Genomic DNA, 20,210 nt, shown 5'->3' with positions numbered 1-20,210 from the left:
TATATTACACACCTTCCTGAAAGTAGCGACTACAAACTTATAAAAGGCCATTCCAGAACAACAAAATTCATGAAAAGGTGCCTAAAGTTCAACTTCACAGAGTTAGTAACAGAACGTACAGGCATTTCCGGGGAAATTTCTAATATTCTAGGCGGAGTACTTACAACTAAACCTGAAGGCATATCATATATTACATACCTTCTTGACATTAGTGAGCACAAAGTTATATAGGTGGTCTTTGGATTCGCCCCTGAAGTACGCAAATCATCCGGTAAAACTATACGTCTCTACGACAAGGGGAATTACAAAGCAATCGTCAGTGAACTCGAACTATTCCAACTTCATTTTGAATTATTCCTGGGTGACCAATCGGCGAGCGATAAATGGTTCATGTTTGAGCACGAAATGAAGGATCTAAGAAACAAATTTCTTTCCCTTGCTTCTTTTTCGTACTTCCCACAGAAACCATGGTTTTCCAAATTTCTCAAAGGGCTTGAAAACAAAAAAACGACTTTTTCGTGCAGCGAAACCTGCAGCTACCGCTAACGCATGGCGTAGGTACAAAGAAGCCGAAACAATTTATTACAAAGCCATCAGAACTGCAAAAATAACCTTTTTCCCTGCGGGTCTTCCGAAAATTTTAGTAAATAGCCCTAGAAAGTTTTGGGAGGTAATTAACCCTAAAGAAATAGACCAAAATATTTTCAATATTCTCTCGGGCGAAGAACTTAGCAATTACGAATATGCTGCTTTATCCAACGCAGCCATCGCTTCCGTTTTCACAAAAGAATCTAGCAGTCCCCAACCGATTTTGCCATCTAGTATCGAAACTCTAATGACCAGTGTTGATTTCGTTACTCCCGGAGTAATACCCTTATTCTACAAACTAAAGGTATCTTCTTCAGCAGAATGAGACGATAATAACTCAAAATTTCTAAAAAATGCCTAAGAAATATCTTCCATATATTTGTCACTGTTTTGTCAGCAATTAGGAACACACAAACTACCGGTCAAGTGGAAAAAAGAAAAGTTCATTCCAGTCTTAACATCAGGTGACAAATCATATCCGATACATTTTATCGCCCCATTTCCTTAACAAGCGTGCCTTGCAAGCTCATGGAACACGTCATTTACACCGAAATCATGCCCTACTGGGACTCCAACAACTTCTTTATTCCCGCACCGCACGAATTTAGAAAAAATACTCGTGTGAAACCAAACTTGACCTTTTTATTCATGACCCGCATACTGAGCTGGAAAGTAATGTACCGACTGAAGCCATTTTTCTAGATTTTGCTGAAGCATTCGACAAAGTACCCCATAACCACCTGGTGTTATAACTTTCGAAGAACTTTCGAAGTTAATCTTACGCCCTAAAATTTTACCTTGCATCCGAGAATTTCTGACTAACATTCCCCAATTTGTTAATGTTAATGGCCATAACTCTTACCCTTTCTCAGTAACATGAGGTGTCCAGCAAGGATATGTTCTCGGCCTAATATTATTCCTAATCTATATTAACAACCTCCCTTTGCGTGTATCCAGCAATATTCATATGTTTGCGGACGACTGTGTGATATACCGTACTAGCGTACATACCGTATACCGTATTGCAATAAATACTAACACATTTGCTCAAGTCGCATTACAAGATTATATTACCATGTTCTAGACTGGTGCAATCGTTGGCTAATGACATTATACCCAAATAAATGTAAATCCCTCTCTTTACACCGTCACCACAGCCCCCTGATCTATTCTTATCAAGTCGGTAACTTGCCGATGGTAAATGTCAACAGTTACAAATGATTAGGGGTTACTTTTAGAAACGATTTAACATGGCGCGCCCCTATTCCTAACATCATATCATCAGGAAACAGATCGCTATGTTTTTTTTAAACGACACCTACGTTACGCGCCCCCGCTTTGAAAACTGCTAGCCTACAAATCTTTATTTCGTACCCCACTGGAATGCGCGTCGCCTATATGAATCCCTCATCAAGCATACGTAACCGACACTCTCGAATCCGTCCAGAATCGAGCAGCTAGATTTATGTATTTGTCATATTCATACAGCCTGAGCGTTGCATTCCTCAAAGAAGAATCTGCTATTTTAAACCTTAATACTCGTCGGCAAATTGCCAGTCTCGTTTTGTTCCAGACGTTCTATCACAGTACACTCGGCCACCCTCCCTATATGTTGCCTCCTGCCTGTAGAAATGGCCACACCGCTCATTCTTTGCAGGTTGCCCAGTCACGTGCCCATACCAAGACATTTGCCACCTCATTCTTTTTTCACGCAGCTTCAGACTGAAATGGTCTTTCCGCTGAGCTTGCTATTGTCACGTGCGAATCTACCTTTACAAAAAATGTCACGCATTTTTTTTACATTGACTACACAAGCGTCCTTTTTGAACACATGCTGCACGTGTACTATATTAGTGTTTTGAGTTGTGTTTGTATTTTCTCGATTTCCTTCTTTTTCACAGTAAGCTGTTATCCCTGTTGTATTTATACCCTTCCTGCATATGTATTTTGTTTATTGTATCTGATTCCCGCCACTTATGTAATACCCCCTGGAAGGGGTGTTTAAGGTAATAAAGTGAAGTGATGTGAAGTGCAGTTCCGGAGAATCTAGTTATCGCGTGATTGGCCCCTAAGCCTGAAACTATAAAAAATGTTTGCTTAAATGGCCCCAAACAACAGATGGTAATAACAAGTTGCATGTCCTAGGACCATTCGCAGTCTCCACATCAATTCTTCAATGCGTGTAATATACCATCTACGTCATTACTACCTATGGAGAATTTTTGGTTCCTTTCCCCGTCGTAAGATGTTTATAGTCCCTACAACCGACCCGAGTGTCGTGTACATTGCTGCGAAGCGCTAGAGCAGCACTAGTGTGAGGAATATTGTTGATGACAATTTATCACTGACACATAGCACCCTACATGTGTCAAAGAAACAGCCTAATCTCGCATTCTCGTGTTTCATTTCTTTTCGTTTTAGCCTGAATTTGAGGCTGCTTTAACAAGCCTCATGAACTGATTTCTCTACTGACCTAAACGCTCTGTGCAACTACTATGATATCAATATATGTGGTCGTTACCGGTTACCACTCCGGCAGAAACTCTTGCCCGTACAGGAACCGTCCCAAGAGCGGTGGATAAAATAATAAATTCACCACGAACCAATTTCTGGTGTCCGGATTAGCAATTTTGAAGACTGTTTTATGAATAATTATCCTTCCCGTTGGCCGCGTGTACTTCATTGGTTTTTGCAATGAACTTGGCACACATTATCCAAGTTTGAATGAGCCACTCAAAATGCATTCTGTAAATATTTTTGCCAGATCTCCAAACACGAGAAATATTTGGTGTGTTTCTGCGTGTTGTAACTCGACGGATACTCCACGTAGCAGCGTGTGAAGCGACCATCGTAATGGTGGCGTTTAAAAAAAGTATTGAACCACTCTTACTCACATGTAAATGGGATAGATTTGAGCCAATTGCTCTGTCCATATCTTTCTTCTTCTGACTTCAAACTTCTCACAATAAGAGACCTAAGAAGATGAGTTCTGAGACATATATGCGGTAGCTTTAACTATCTTCCCAGTCCGCCTGAGCAATGATGACAACAATCGCCGTGTTACCTAAAGCGGAGAAGGAAATCGAGAAGTTTGTTTGAATCGAAATGGGTTTCTTACAGGCCGAATATACTTGACTAGAAATTATATTACATTTCGCAAATATGAACAAGGTTTTTATAACCATTTTGGAAGTATTGTGCAAGGGGTTTAACAACAATTATATTTATCAAAGGAATGACCGTTATAATATTGTGGGTCTCTAGATTTTAATGTGTCCGTAGTCTGTTAGTGAAAGTGGTTGAATTTCGATTCTCCGCGAAGTAATATCAGCATAACATACCATTCTTTTACCGCAAATAATCACCAAAAAAGGTATCCTGTTAGGCCGAGGGCGTAAAGAGAGAGCTCGTTTCTCTTGGCGCACTATCCACATTGCGGTCAGAGGGGTGGTTGTGGAAGAGGGAGCACAACTTTCCCCTTCTTTGGTTCCTGCACCGTTGAAGATGAGTTGCAGAGAAAGAAAAAAAACACGCGGTAGTTTTTTTTATCCGTGAGTGTTGTCTCCTCCATATTGTTATTGTCGCAACAGGTGGGGTCACGTTCTATGTAGCCGAAAGTAGTCCTTCGGGATGCGACTGTACTGAAAAATGTGTACTTCGCACGCCTTGTCTGCAGCCAGAAAGTAATAAGAAACGCTGCGCAAAAGCAGAGATATATATTCTGGGAAACCGAGTAGGGAACTACAAACAAACAAAAAAAAACAGCTCTTCAGAATCCGCTTACCCTGCTTCTTCGAAACGGTTTGAAAAATCTTCCGAAATGGGGAAGACTGCCAGCGTAGGCAATATTCACACGTACTGATGTTGTCTAGTAACGATACAGATCACACGTTGAACCGCCGCTACAAAATACTAGTACCGCGACTCAAAAGCACTGGTGTGCACTTACGCAAAGATTCTGCGCGTCTAGGCGGCTGTTAGCTGCAATGACTGTGCTACCATCTAAGCACAGAGTAGGAAGTCAGTGCTGAAATATAAGAGGAAGCACGCTGTCTTTTTGTTGAAAAAAAGTATTATAATAGCTCGAACAGCGATTTATAAAATTGGGTGTTAGAGCGCAAGTATATTTTAACTATATTTTATACACATTGAATGCGAACATTGGCAGCAACCGATGGAACATATTACTAGTGGCAGTGGAAAAAATATGATTCATTTACCCATTGTGCTGTTACCAACGCACTCTTGTTTCCGAATAGAAGTCGCATTGCGAATACTTCATACACAAACTTGACAAACAGGACGATCCTGGCAGCACTAGATAACGCAAGTGTGTGATTTATCTTTTAGTCGAAAAATTACGCCGTATGCGCCCTTGAGAGTTATGCTACCTGGTGCAACACTTTTATTTAAATCGTCAGTGAAGGTTTCCACAGGGTGTTTATTAAGAGCACGTGAACTTTTTTTAAAATGCCCAATTGTAACAAAAACATTTCAAAAATAGGCAACAAAAAATAAGGAGCGACGTTTGTGACTGTATCTTCACTGATCTTACTTTGATCACCCATGAGGTGTTTGTGAAGAGATCAGATTAAATAAAATTTAATTTTTTTTGTCGACGTCCCGCCCTCCTTATAAAGGCGCTAGCATCGCACATTGCGAAATCATTTGAGTTCACTTTCGTTGAGAAACTCCTGTTTGGCCATTTGAATTCAGTGCTTTTGCAGTTGTTGTTGCTAATAAATGTAAGGTCTGCGGAACAAAGAATCGTCATTGCCATAGCGAGGAAATATTTTCTCAGCAAAGCTACACCAGGCGCACCGCCTCATTGCTCCCCCAGGGTGATCCCCCTCGACCTTACGTCCGCCGGCGGCTTTAATAACACTAGTTTAAGTGCATCGTCCAGGCTTATGCGCGAACACAAATCGCCGCAAGACTAGGGTGAGGCACAATTTTGAAGTTCTTAACACAGCAGTTCAGTTGTGGTTGATCCCGGTATCAGTTATCCGCGGACAATCACGGTCCCTTCCGCTCCGTAGCTGAGTACACCGCACAGGAAATGCAGTATTTGTGTCGGCTTTCTTTGTTGCTTGTGAGAAAAGAGGCTGATCATGATGGCGTCATCCCGGTAGTATCGTGCGATGTCCATATTCGCAATATTGTAGAGATGCGACGCGACAGCCAGCTGCTGTCATGGTGCCGCCCCGAAGCAACGCGGGTCGACCCCTATTCTTACCTTAGCAGATGCATTACCCACTACGCATTAGCATCTCCGCTGCACGGCAGACAAAACAAGCTGAAGGAAAATGAAGAAACAAATCTTTTCTCCGAAATTGAATTATTTTATTGTATTATGCTAGCCTAAAACAAAAAAATATGTTACATTTTTAAATCCATTACATTGATTTCTTCATTTTTTGAGGATATCATCTCTGCAATTTTTTTCCGGCTGTACCCACTCTACATCATATGCTTCCCGTCATGCATTTTCTCGTCGTAATAAGAGCTTCTAAATTTAAATGTCTCAATGGGTAACGCAAAAAACTACTTACATTGATGCCCACCTCGCTTTTATTATACATGCAAACATTTTGACGAAGTTTTCTCAAAAACATTAGAAAATCTTTTGTTTTACAGTTAGAAATGCGAAGCAGTCTTTAATTGCCAATGTCAGTTTATACGAGCAAGTGAAAAAACTGTTGTTTTTTTTTGGTGCATTGTGCTAATTGGAATTTTTAATTCTTATTGAGTACCGATCTTCCAAGCGTTTGCACGAAAAGCACCTAACCATGGCACTTGGTTTTCCGATATGCCTTTTTAATTCAAATACATTGTCCGGAACCTCTTTGTAATGTTTTTTACATCATCAATAAAAGCAACGAACACTGCTTCACAAATTCATTGCGCTTACAATGCATCAATAATTATCTCAGCAGATACCAATGAAGCGATATCAGACGCTAGGATGAATTATTTCTCATCTCCATCACCACAAAGGTGGATTTACTTTCGCTCTTACCTCGACAGATTATTTTTCGTAAATAACCTTGGTAGAGAGTCAAAGCCAGCATTTGGTGTCCAAAGATTGTTTGGCAGCAAACGCCATCTATGACAACGGAGGAGACCGTTAGGCTGACGTCTGTCAAAAAAAAATAGGAGAACTCTTATTTTACACTAAAGTTCATTTCTTGATCAATTAATTCGCAAATAGTCTCTAGTTTAGGCAAAACATATTTTCTCTCGGCATGACAACCATTTGGGTTTCTTAGATTCCGGTGAACGCTTGCTACGCCAGCGATGGATACTTTGCAGCTCATTCCACTGTATTTTTTGCACCATCTTCAACAGATACTGCTTCCGGCGTGTGAAGCTAAGTGAACAGCGATTCTATGTTTTTGTTTGTTCTGTGTGTTGCAGTTTCTGTATGGAAGCAAAAATAATAACAACAGCTTCAATGACAGTAAGTTTTCAAGCAACTGAAGTCTAGCTAACAAAAGATCCTTCTAACATCACAAGATATTTCTGCCACCAGCAATGCTCTGTCATGCTCATGCAGAAATGATTCTCGTAGAATGGTTATTCTGGTTTTTCCACGGCAAACAAAAGTGCACAAAACTACATCATGTTTGCAGACCTAAATTTGGGTATGACGGTAGAAACAATTTATTCACTAATTGGGGAAACTTCATTTCGCTTCGTAAAATTCTGAAAGAATATTTCTCTCAAAGAATGTTCCAATATTCACTATACTATAGTTACATTTTTCCCAACCGGTTTCAAAACAAAAGGCAACAAACCGCACTTAAATGTGAACTGTAGAGCTTCAATTCAAAGATATTTCTTCAATAGATAAAGAATGCAAATACGCGAAGTTCGTTTTTAAAGACTCAATAATATATTGAAAGCTGATTTGGGTTTCGATGTACGACCCCGTAATCCCACGAAGATAGTTATGTACTGAAGAAATACAGAGCAACAGATTTTCACTAAGAGTTTCTTATTAAATTCTGAAGTATACCAATGCGAAAATTCACAAACGCCCAGCATTGATTGCTCTATGAAAACGTGCCCGGCATTTTTCTTTTAGAATCAGCTTCACGGAAGAAAAAACGAACTCGTTTTAGCTGCCAAGAAAAAACACACTCTACATGGCTGCTTTAAAAAGAATATTTTTAAAGCTTCAGTTTACATGCTTTAAGGGTGGACGCCATTCCCAATAATACCCTGGAGTAACATTGTCTTTCTAGTTCCTGTATTATTCCCAATTCTATCATACTACACATGTGCAAAAGCTTGTCGGTTTCAGGTGGAGTTCCTTTTTTTTTGTAGTTTCTTCCTTGCATATTCAAATCTTGTCGCATTTATGCTGTTAGTGTGTAAAAAACCGGTAGGTGTTGGTAGGAGGGCTTTTCTTTGCAAAGAAATTTGTATCACTTACATTCCTCGCAGTAAACTGCTGTTGTGTCGTGGGATACATAAGTTTATTTTTGTGTTCACGTCTGTAACATCTCGGATTTAAACATTCCTAATTCGGATTACCTAAAGAGCAGAAAAAATGGCTGCCAAAAACCACAAAAACCGACTACGTGAGCATGCGGCGGCGTTGTAAACAAAAACCTCAGACAATTTTGCGCTTTGCTGCAAGACCTAATAAACAACAAGCGCCTGTGAACCAACGTAATATAAGACCGTGGTACTGAAATGTATGGAAAAAAAGAAGAACTGGAAACGGTAGACTTATTGGACAAAATAGGCGGAATGGCTTCATCACCAAGCTTCTTTGGTGTACCTGCTGTTCAGTGATATACTCTAGCTACTGGACTAGTGTGAAGCTCTAAGTGTCCATATTCTCTTTAAACATATATAGTAGGTTATTGCCACTTTATTGTGCGTTGGTTTAGCTGGAAACGGCACCTTTGTTTTTTTTTTACTTCGGTATTTTTTACCTCCATCTCACCATACACGGCTCTTTTACCGTTGTTGAGCACAAAGCGCATGTTTCTGTCTGTTTATTGTATTTAGGCGGCGATTGCTTTGTCCTGTTCTCCTTGCACTGTTTGTCTTACCGCCAGGGTTTTATTGTTTTTTTATGAATCTGGCAATGCTCACGCGGATGGATACAAAATGGCAGGAATAACGCTCCGCATTCCGCTTTCGGTTAGGCTTTCTGAGCATGTCACTTTTGTGATAGCTTCCTATACGCTTCTGTTTCTTTTAAGTGCGAATGCACTTCTTAGGCGACCCTGAATCACGCGTCCACCGCCGTCCGTCCATCCGCGCCAAGAAGAGCTCCTAATTTCTTTAGCACATACCCACTTAGGGCGATTGGCCAAGAAGAATTCTTTCGCATCACCCGTGCATTCCCACTTCCTCATCGACGACTGCTGCTTCGCCAGGAGCGGAAGTCGGGGCGAGTACTGCGGCGTCTACCTCGTCGGTCACGTCTACGCGAACCTCGTGTCGCACGCCGTGTCCACCTCGCCGGTCGGGGACGAGTTGCCGTATAGTGCTGTCTACACCGACGCGTACTCGGGCGACAGAATCATGGTCGTCACCCTCTACCTCGCGCCAAACATCTCGCGCGACGACGTCGTCGAATACGTGGACGCGGCGGTGGAGAGTGTGGCCAGGCGCGTAAAGCCCTCGGACCCGGTCGTGGTTGTTGGGGACTTTAACGTGGACGTGCGAAAGGGCGGCGAGTGGTTGATGGAATACATGCTCGCCAACCACTCCATGACGTGCCTACCGCTAGAGGCTCCCACCACCATTAACGGCAGTTACATCGACCTGGCCTTTGCGAGGAACTGTCTGATACGCGCGGTCTTGCAACAACTCTTGACCGTACATTTCAGTGACCACAAGGCGGTCATAATGACCGCCAACTACAACGACAACACCAACAAGTGCTGAATAAAGAATACTGTCGTTTCGCTTTACTTGCGTGTGTGTGTGATCTCCTCGAACATACACTTTAATTCACCAAGATTTCCAGAGAACGACTAACGGGGTGTGTGAATCCCCACTTGATCACGCGGGGGTGTTAAATGCAACTAACGGGCGAATGCCAACACAGTTCAACATAACTCCCCCTCATAGCATCATCCGTGCATTCGCACTTCCCCATGCTCCCCTTCAGGGAAATGCGGGTGAATTTTTTAAGTATTTGGCAATTTGGCGAGGACCTCTTCGCTTCAATAATTCTTGTCTAAGCATAGGCCGATTGTTTTCTATTGTAAGTGTACGGCACATAATTTTTCAACAATATGAACAAGATATGGTACTTACTTTAACAGATTGTGCGCTAAATTTTGATAGCTAAAGCTCCATCAAAAATCACTCATAGAGCGCTGTATACCTCACCTATTAAGAGTTACACCGACCTATAGATGGTTGCTGACAGGAATATTACAGGGCTATCATCGGGACCTTACCATCAGGGAGATAAAAAACTGGAACAGTGCTACATTGACCACATTAAAGGGCGCGCCTCTTGTCTGGTGAACGGTAAAAAGAGACTGTAGAAGCTTTTTCTGGTTAGTACTGGCATGTACACTTCATACAGTACCGTTGACGCATTTGGTTTATTTTATTGTGCCCTCGGTGTGTTATTCTCTAGTGATTAATGTTGGTTCCTTGTGCTATCGTGGACATTAGTAGTCATCAAAATAATCGTTGGCCCACAATGCAGCAGATGCTTCAGACAATTTTGGACAACTAGCATTTGTATACCGGCAGGATAGGTCCCAATAATTAGGAAATGCCAGGCCTAAGCCGTAAAAGGTAATCAATGGCGTATTTTTGTGAGACATATACAAGGTAATGAAACGAGAAATTGAAAAATTGATGTTTTCTTAAACGCGCCGGTAAACACCCGGGACACCGATTAACCCAGTTGGTAAGCGGAACCAGAAAGAACAAGCTCCTTGGTTTCGGTGTTGAGGAACTCTGATTTGAATAAAGCTGCTGTAAATGACACATTTGAAACGCCATCAGGAGTTAAAGTTCGTATACAGAACTCACCTCCTTTATCAAAAATAGCCAGGAAGCGGCCGAACTTTAACATTAAAACCTAATGAAAAAATGGAAAAGGATAGCGTCATTTATAATTACAACAGGTGAAAGGAAGTTTTGTCAGCATCTCCAATTATTACGTGAATGAACCTGCAGCAGTTCGGAAAAAATATAATAAATTGCTATTGCAAACATGACGAAAGACAATGAAAATAGCGTTCCTTGATTGCAATATTAGGTACTCTTGCGAATATACTCTTGGCGCTACACCGAAAATGAGTGCTGCTGGTATCAGAAATACCGAGATAAGGTTCACTGAAGAAAATAATTTCAGCAAATATTATTACAAAAGACAGATCAGTCGTCGATTAACGCTCGTCTATCATAGCTTTGCTTGGTTCCCTTAAAATCCCACGGCATAGTAATTGAAATACTGAATTGAAATATGCCGCCGGATTGGCCAGCCACCTAGTAAGATGTATTAACGGAAGCGTAGTGTTTTGCTATCTTTCCGAAGCTATGTGCGCTATGCATATTTCACAGTCGTGTAAGTGGCTGTATTCTTTTGCTTCGTGAAGGTTGTCCTCAACTCCGTTTTATGTAGTTTTTTCAGCCTCCAGACATATTGATGAATATCTACGGAACCAAGATGGCCCTTCTAGGTGCCACCTGATTGAAGTCTATATTCCGCCATCCCCATGATCGCAGTTTTCGCGGCCGATTGATGTCTATGCTTAGTTTTAATAGAGCATTGAAACAGCTTCGTTTTCACACTCTCCTCCCGCAGATTTTACGAAACTGTAAATGCTAACTTGGCTTTGCAGAGACTATCTTGGGAACTATTGGGATGGTATAGTAAAGATTTATTAGCCCCGTCCTACAAAAAACGTTGTTTTTTTCATGTATGGTACAGAACAGAGCCGAACATGTAAAAAGTAAACAATAGGATTTTATCGTGTGGTATATACACTCCGATCACCCGAATAATATCCAAATGCGGTGCCAGTCCCCACTGGGAGACCTTCATTATTTATGGTGATGGTACTGGCGTCACCGTATACTCCGTACCCTGGAACCCAATCTGCAACTAGCCGTGGTCATGTGTTTTAGGTGGACGGTGAAGTAGCACGAACAGTGCCAGTGGGAGCTTTGGTCAAGCTCCGGTAGATTGGCTCTCTGTATACCAAGCAGGCAGTTCCAGTCCATCTCTCGACATCAAGATAAACTCGATGAAGAAAGTATCCCCACTTCTGTGCTTCTGTTATATGCCAAGCGGTAAGTTGTGAACCGCCACAAACATGATCGGCTCCTGAAAAGATGCCCAAAGGTTGTATTGTTTTCATCTATCGCGACAAAAACTTCCGACAAAGCTGATACCTACCCTCTTGTTGATAATTAAATCCACTGACAAAGAAACGCCCATGTCTCACAGTCCGTGTTGTTTGTTGGAAAGTTCCCCAAAAGTATTATCGGTCAGTCCTACAAAAGCAACAAACAAACTCCGCAATGGCTGCCAAAGTCACCACTCAGCTGCACGCAGAAAAACTGCTGAGCCAGACCCGAATAGCTGATCTTGACTTCGGGGTCGCGCCCAATGGCAGCCTGAACAGATCCGAGTGCGTGATCTCTGTTACGATCTGCAAAAAAAAAACTGAAGCCGACCTCCTGGAAAGACCTCGGGGCCAGTGCGTAACAGGAGTTAAGCGCATAACGATACCTAGAGAAAACAAATCCTTATTAAACATCTAACCTTAAACAGTAAGCAGCCAACATTCTCCAAATTTATCAACTCAGAATTCATTCCATGCCCAGACTGGCCTTACATCCGAAACTCGCAGCGTTGCATTAAGTGCCGATGGTTCGGGCATCGAACATACACGTGCCTCGGCCGGCTTACCTATGCAAATTTCACCAAACACGACAACCCAACAGAAAACTTCGGCACCGAGAATTTCAAATGTGCAAACTCCCAGGTTTCCCGCGCGGCAAACTCAGGGACATGTGAAAAATAAAACAAAAAAAGCGAAGTATAAATGTGAACGCTATTGAGAAAGTGGTTTTTGAGAAAGGTGCGAAAGTGGTTTTCCTCTTTCCCCCTTGAGAGGTACGCCGACGGAGTATGGCGTGGGGTGGCGTGGCATCTGGTTTTGGCGGTGACTCATGCAAGCAAGTTTTACTTGGTTACGCCCCACCTCCTCAGGGTTGCCTGGGGCAGCACCACGGCAACTTCGGAAAGTGATAACAGGCCCTCAAACCGACACAATAGCTAAAAAATTGACTGCTCGTAAGCAGCTGTCCAGCAAGCAGGCTGGCTCCGCATTCAACGACTATTTTGCTGGATATTTTTTGAACCATTCACTATTTCCAAACCCGTCACTCAAAGACGCATCATGTCCACCTATGCCTGAAATTTTGATTGATCCTATTAGTAACAATAAATTAGGAGCTCTTTGAAACATTCCTCAGCCTCAGCTACTGACAATACTAATTCCAAGTTCCTAAAAATGCAAAAATACACCAATCTTTATTTTTGTCGAAAATATTCTAACAGTCTCTTAGCACCGATGAATAACCGGATGACTGAAAGTGGGGAAGAATGTGCCAATTCACAAATCTGGTGATAAACAACTCATTAGCAACTATCGCCAAATTTTTCTAACCAGCATTCCTTGCAAAATCCTCCAGCGCATCATATCATCTCAAATTGTAGCTGATCTTCATTTTAATTAATTTGTAATCCGTCTCAGAATGGTTTCTGCAAACATTATTGTTGTGAAACCCAACTGGCCTCCTTCGCACACTCTGTACATGGCATTTTGGACAGGGGTTCAACTGCTGATTGTATGTTCTTAGACTTCTCTAAGGTATTTCAGAGTGTGTCGCAAAACCTTTTGTTATTTAATATAAGTAAACTTAACCTAGATCCAAACGTCCTTACTTGGATGCGCAATTTTGTAACCAGTCGATCGCAATTTTTATATTCAAACAATCTGATTCGCAATGTCCAAAGTACTACCAGGTGTTCTGTAAGAATCTGTGATCGGCCCACTCTTATTTTTAATTTATATCAACGATCTACCCACCGAGCTAGACTCCTCAATATTTATTTACGCCAATAATTGTGTATATACCACGCAATCTCTAACACCAATGACGCTAAATTACTTCAGAATGACCTTTACACCATCACAAGATGGTGGGAAGATTGGCTTATTACACTCAACATTAATAAATGCAAATAATGCAGGTATACCAAAAAGCTCTCCCAATTTTAGTTACTCTATTCAAGATACCATATTTCAATCAGTGAATTTATGTAAATATCTTGGCGTTGATATATCAAACAAGCTATTTGGGATCAGCACACCAACTGGATAACTGCTAATGCACACCGAATACTTGGCTAACTAAGAAGAAACTTTCGCAATATACCCACATCGTTAAAACTACTCTTTTTCAAGACATTCTTTAGACCAAAATTAGAGTACGCTGGCGCTATAACAAACCCTGGTATTTATTTATTAACAACTGCAGTAAAAGCGATACAAAATCTATCGACGTGGTAAATTTGAAGCGAGTATTACCCTACTGCAAGCATTTGCCATATGAAATTTACAACACATATACCAGATCTCTCGCTTCGCCGCCAACTTCGCGGTCAACTGATGTTTGCTTCTAAAATAAACTATCATCCCACTTAACGCAATACCTTCCTGTTTAGTGCTTCCTACATTACCCGAAGCCTCGATCATCGCAACAAGATCATACCATTCGCGTGCGACACCAACACCTTTCGTAACACATTTTTCCCTCGCACGATAAGAGATTGGAACCAACTTACCGAACAGCTAGTGTCCATATCTGATAATAAATTGTTTATTCAGCCTAATCCGCCCACTTCTCCGGGTAAACAGCTTTCAACGTATTGTACACATTTGTGTACATCTTTGTTAGTGTTTTGCCATTTTAATATGTTTCGACACCTGCATACGCATTGGTTATATCACGCGTCCATGTCTTTTTGATTGTTAGAATATTGAATATCGCCTTCGAATTGTACATACCTGCGCATGTGCGTGTCTATTTTTTATGGATTTCCAATCTGTCTTGTACTTTTTCTATTTTTGTTGTTGTTTTCTTTTCTTTTGACAAAATGTTGCTCTTTATTCTTCTACGCACGTATTGCCATTTCAGTAGTGTAATTACTCATTCTGCTGTTACATTTTCATCTCCTGTACCTTATATGCAGTATCACACCCACTCCCCTCTGTAACGCCCTACCCGGGCCTTTAGGGTACAATAAATAAATAAATAAGTAAATAAATAAAAAATAAATAAATACAGTAAAGCCCGCTTATATCGAACAAGGATATATCGAATTACTGCCTATATCGAACCATTGTATAATTGTAGTAAAAATTACATGCATTTAAAACATTTTGAATCGAACGCGATTTTGCTCACAACGGATATGTTGAACTCTCCTGCGCGGGATTTTGCGCTCTCCTTAGGCATGCGGCAGGCTTTATCGCAATACATCGGCACGCTGTGGTGCCGCGGGTGTCGCTTGAGACTCCCGCCCGAGCTCGGGCGCGTCCAAACCGGCCGTGGCAGAGTAGACCAGCTCCACGCAGGCATTCCGTTGGAGCCGAAAGCGCCACATTGGGCGCTGCGGGCTGCGGTGTCACCGAACTTCAAGACCGCGCCACTCACTGCACGCACTTACTCGGTTCGCGGGGTTGCCGTTTTTCGCTTGTATCCGTGTTTGTCTACGCTCTGTCAAAGACGCTGAGTGCTCCGTACCACTTCCGAGCACGAGCGAAGCCGCTAACGTGGCCCTGCTACGGTGATACTGCCGCGCCATTGAGGGCAGCGGTCTTGAGCTCGTCGACTGTTTAGATACCGTAGAGCAAGAGTCACCGGCAACGCGTTGTGCTCCAAGAAGAAGGCTACACTCACAAAGTTCTTCCGCCCCAAATAAATTAATGTTTTCTTTCCGAGAAAGTGTCGTATCAATGTTGAACTGCAGGGTGGTAAGAGCTCAGCGTTAGCTCGTGATTCCATCGGCAAGATTGCTCTCATATAAGTTTTTTTCTTCACTTTTGATATCGGATGTTTGCTACATCGAACTATTTTAAAATCCTCGTGCTGTTTGATATAAGCGGGCTTTACTGTTATACAAAAATAAATAAATAAATATAGAAAGAAAAAAAAAAAACTCGTCACCACCCCGCCTGCCGAGTCAGGACGGGTTGTGGTGGGCACCGTCTACATCGAGAGTAAGGCTACTCCAGCCGCTTCCGCTCCACCAGTCCCCAGTACAATTGGGGCGCCAAGATAGATACGGGTGAGCCCACAGCGGCTACCCACCTCTTTTCACAGCCCGTGGCACACGCGCCACACCTAACTGCCTCGGTGGTGGCTGTTGCACCTAAGATCGTGTACAAGTGCGGGGCAGTCAGAAGAGCTTGATTTGCCAGGTAGACTGAGGATATCCGCCGGGTACATGCGCATGCAGTCACCTCCAAACTCTCAACACTGTAAGTAGTAAGGAAAGAAAGCATAATACACTATAACAGTAGGTGACTTATAAGAACCTTGATATTGCTCGGGCGGTGCTGCCAATTTTCCCCAGAAGTCTACAGGATGTTATATTCCGAACTTAAAAACTGTCCTTCATAATATTGCAGTTAGAACCGTCAAATGTAACAGGTAATTAATGGTCTGCTCTTTCTACATTCTCCCTGAATTACAGCTACCTAGTTGCTGGAATCATGCATACTTATAGGCGACGTAAATACACCTAATCCTCTTTGGAACTCTCCCGGCACAGATAGCCAACGCAGTCTCAGTGAATGTTTTAACATTCTCTGAAGCGTTTCCTTTAAAGAACACAGGCTAGATATGACAATATAAAGGCAAATACTCATTAACACGTTATTATAGCGATTTGTTCTGCAGTTAACTTCCCATCGCTGTGAGTGGGACAGTGGGACGTGGGCACCAACCCGTACAGTAGCGGCCACTTCCCTACCTCACTAACATATATAGGTAGCAGTATTTCTGCTTCCTATAATAGGTTCCATGCAGCCCGAGAAAACTGGAGCGCATTCAAAGAAACATCAAAACCTACTCAATACATCCATAACACCCCTACACCCGGAAAAAGCATCCCAGCTCATAACAGTGCACATCCTCGACGCTGGCGATAAATTCGTTCACCAGGCATTCGGTTCCCTGAAATCCAAAGAGGGTGTGGTGGAGCTATGACTGCTAGTGGGGCGAGAGCCCCAGAACAAGGCATGGGGTATTGTTAGTCGGTAGTCCATGTTCAGTTACCTCATTTCGTTTAAAGAAGCAAAGGCTCTTGGGTAGAGCGTCTCGAGTGGGGCAATGACAGAGAGGTGGCGTGCCTTCCTCGCATTCATAAACTCGTATAAAGACACCCAAAGCATGTACACGAATACGTATCCTAAAAGCCGACAGGCGCACACCCTATAATGATCAGAAAAACAGGGGTGAAGACGAGTAAAACACTTTACTGCTTGACACTTCAAAAACGCGTTCAGCTTTGCACACTACACAAGCACTAATGAAACAAAACATCCCATGAAAACAGCCCATGGTGGGAAAAGACAACGAAAAGACCTCTTACAACTTGTTTTTACTAAATAACCTGAGGGCTGCTCTGAGCACTGGTGAGCCTGTCGCTCCCGGTTCACGCAACATTACTCACACCATGACACAGCGCTGACACAAAGACTTCTCGGAACACTGCAACATCTACAACAAATTATGATTTCAGGGCACAATTCAGAGTCGTCGACGGACGTCCTCGCAGTGGCTTTTCTGAAAAAGGAGAAGGACCCGTCCTTCCCCGCAAGCTATTGACCCATCGCCCTGACAAGCTGGCTCTGCAAGCTTCTCCAGAAGATGTACAATAGAATACTTGTGTGCCTCTTGGAGTACAAAGATCTTCTCCGGAACTCAATACCAATGTCATGGCAGGTAGATATAACATCCATCAACCGGTTGCATTACAATAGTATGCCAAATAACCTTTCCTGCGCAGGTAGCACTGTATGACAGCATTCCTTGATCTTAAAAGAAGGTATGATACATGTTGGAGGTGTGTCATCCTCAGTGACCCGACTTCATTTGCCATATCGGGTAACATTATAAAAAAGCCTACCATCTACATCTCCAAAACAACGTTTGGTGTAAAATGTGGAGCTGCGCTCTCTTCAATCTATGTAGACGACGTACGACCCTCAAATCATGCAAGCTGTTTAGATGCGAGCACCAAGTCCAGCTTGGTCTTGAGAATCCAGCTGACTGCGCTGATAGCAATGGCTGCAAAGTGAATCCAGGGAAGTGCACTTGTGCTTTGTTTTCCAGAAAGCGTGACACTCGGCTGGATCCAGACACCGAACTTAATGGTGTCTGAAATCTTATAATAAACAACACAGGTTTTTACGTGTAGTCACTGAAGAAAAGCTCAAATTTATCCTAGATATCAAACAAGTGAAACATATTCATAAAAGCAATGACTATCTTGGAGGTTCTCTCACATAATTCTTATGGTGAGGACAACTTCCTGTCCGCATTTTCAATAGCATAATAGGGTCGAGATTAGATTACGGAAGTGAGCTATATTTATTTATTTTTTATTTACACGTACTCTAAGGGCCGAAGCATTATAAAGGAGAGTGGTAAGTACAAACAAGAAAAAAAAACGGTGCGCAGTGAAAAATACAATGTACATTTCAAGTATGCTCAAAAACAATAACTTTCAACGTCGAACATAATATATACACTGCTAGTTCACAAATACAACAGGGGGTAATTGGCAAAGAAACGTTATACAAGGCTAGGGGTTTCAATTTCAATTGTGATAGCAGACCTGAATTTATTAACTTATTCTATAGCAGCATTGGTGGCGGGAAGGAGGTTCCAGTCAGTTGAAGTCCGTTGAAGAAATGCAGCAGCGTAAAAATGAGTTTTACACCAGGGGACAGCAACATTGTGCGCATGGTCAAGTATTCTGAACCCCGATATATAGCCTTCATTGATTATGAGAAAGCATTTCACTCGGTCAAAACCCTAGCATTCATTCAGAAACTACAGAACCAGGGGGTAGATGAGAAATATGTAAAATTACTAGAGAATATCTGCAATGGGTTCACAGCTGCCATTATCCTTCATAGCAAGAGCAGTAAAATACCTATAAGGACGGGCGTCAGACAAGAAGACACAATCGCTCCAATGCTATTGACAACATGTTTACAAGAAGTATTCAGAACGTTGGATTGGGAACAGGCGGGAGTAAGGGTTGATGGAGAATACCTAAATAACCTCAGATTGGATAGGTGTATTGATAGTTGTAACAATAATGATAGGTGTAATGATAGGGGTAATGATAGGTGCAACAAAATGATAGGTGTAACATTAGGGACAAGAAGACAGCGGAGTGGGTCAGGGAACAAACACGTGTTAAGTACATACTGGTTGACATTAAGAAGAAGAATTGGACGTGGGCAGGCATGTAGTGCGAAGGCACGATAACCGTTGTTAATTAAGGGCAAAAGATTGAATCCCTAGAGAAGGCAAGCGTAGCAGGGGGCGGCAGAAAGTGAGATGAGCACGTGAGATCAAGACGTTTTCCGGAGTAGATTGGTCACAGTTGGCACAGGAACGGGGTAATGGGACAATATTGAGAGGGGCTTTGTGCTGCAGTGGGCGTAGATAGGCTGGTGTGATGGTGGTGATCATGATGATGATGGCCGCTCTAATGTAGTTGCAAAGAATGAAACGGGTAGAACTGTTTTGAGCCATTTTAGAACATGTCGTCCGCAACTGAAATATACTTAAAAATGGGGAACCTGGTGCTTCATCTGGCACTCCCCTGGGCCTGTTTCGCCTTCTCTATTATCCCAGTCGAAAGCTTCATGTGAAGTGCAACAAACAGAACCAACAACGTCAGCGAGCATATATGCAACTGTTTTACGCTATTAAAACATCATCAATACCTCAGGAGCATTTTAATTGGACGTTTCTTGATACATTCTTATCTTAGCTCCTACTAATTATCCATTTATCCCTGCTCTCTTCCCGGTAGACAAAGAAAAAAAGCGACGGAACTTGCTGTCTCTGTTTTAGACACCATCAAAACCTCTGTCAGCTATTTTTGAGCTCCTTGCCAGCTTCGCCCGATATGACGTTATGTTTATTTCACAAGTGCACAGGATCATTGATTTGCCATACGCGCGATCCTGCAATATTTATTTTTCCTCAACATAAATACGAAGGGGCAGAGTTTCCCCTTTTATGCCGCAGACACTGTTTATGCATGCCCTGTGCTGCGCATGCAGGAAACTCTAATGTCTGTAAACTATGAATAAAAATACTAGTACCTTCACGGCAGTGAATTCCGGCAGATAATGTGATTGAAAATATATTGTTATAATACAATTTTCTCGATTCCTAAATTTCTCAACAGGCTACACTGATTCCTGAAGTGCTTTACTGAGATTGTCTACATAAAAATCTTCTTAAAACCATGTGGTAAATCTTCAAATGAATACATGAATACCATTATGTCGTTATATGCG

At 42.2% G+C, this 20,210-nt stretch overlaps 1 long non-coding RNA gene across 1 annotated transcript in view; it reads right to left on the bottom strand.

Annotated features, from left to right (window-relative positions):
• LOC144142145 (uncharacterized) overlaps positions 1–4,574 on the bottom strand; it is a 63,157-nt gene extending 58,583 nt beyond the window's left edge. The window contains exons 1-2 of the long non-coding RNA XR_013316860.1: positions 4,373–4,574; positions 3,483–3,652 (exon numbers count right to left, since the gene is read on the bottom strand). This is a non-coding gene — a long non-coding RNA (uncharacterized LOC144142145). The remainder of the gene's footprint in view (positions 1–3,482; positions 3,653–4,372) is intronic.
• Between the last annotated feature and the right edge of the window lie 15,636 nt (positions 4,575–20,210).

Source organism: Haemaphysalis longicornis, unplaced genomic scaffold (assembly GCF_048455015.1).
Source record: "Haemaphysalis longicornis isolate Haplotype H1 unplaced genomic scaffold, Haemaphysalis longicornis Haplotype H1 scaffold_6, whole genome shotgun sequence".
NCBI lineage: Eukaryota > Metazoa > Arthropoda > Arachnida > Ixodida > Ixodidae > Haemaphysalis > Haemaphysalis longicornis.
Note: the sequence above shows the minus strand (reverse complement) of the source record. Positions and strands in the feature narration are given on the sequence as shown.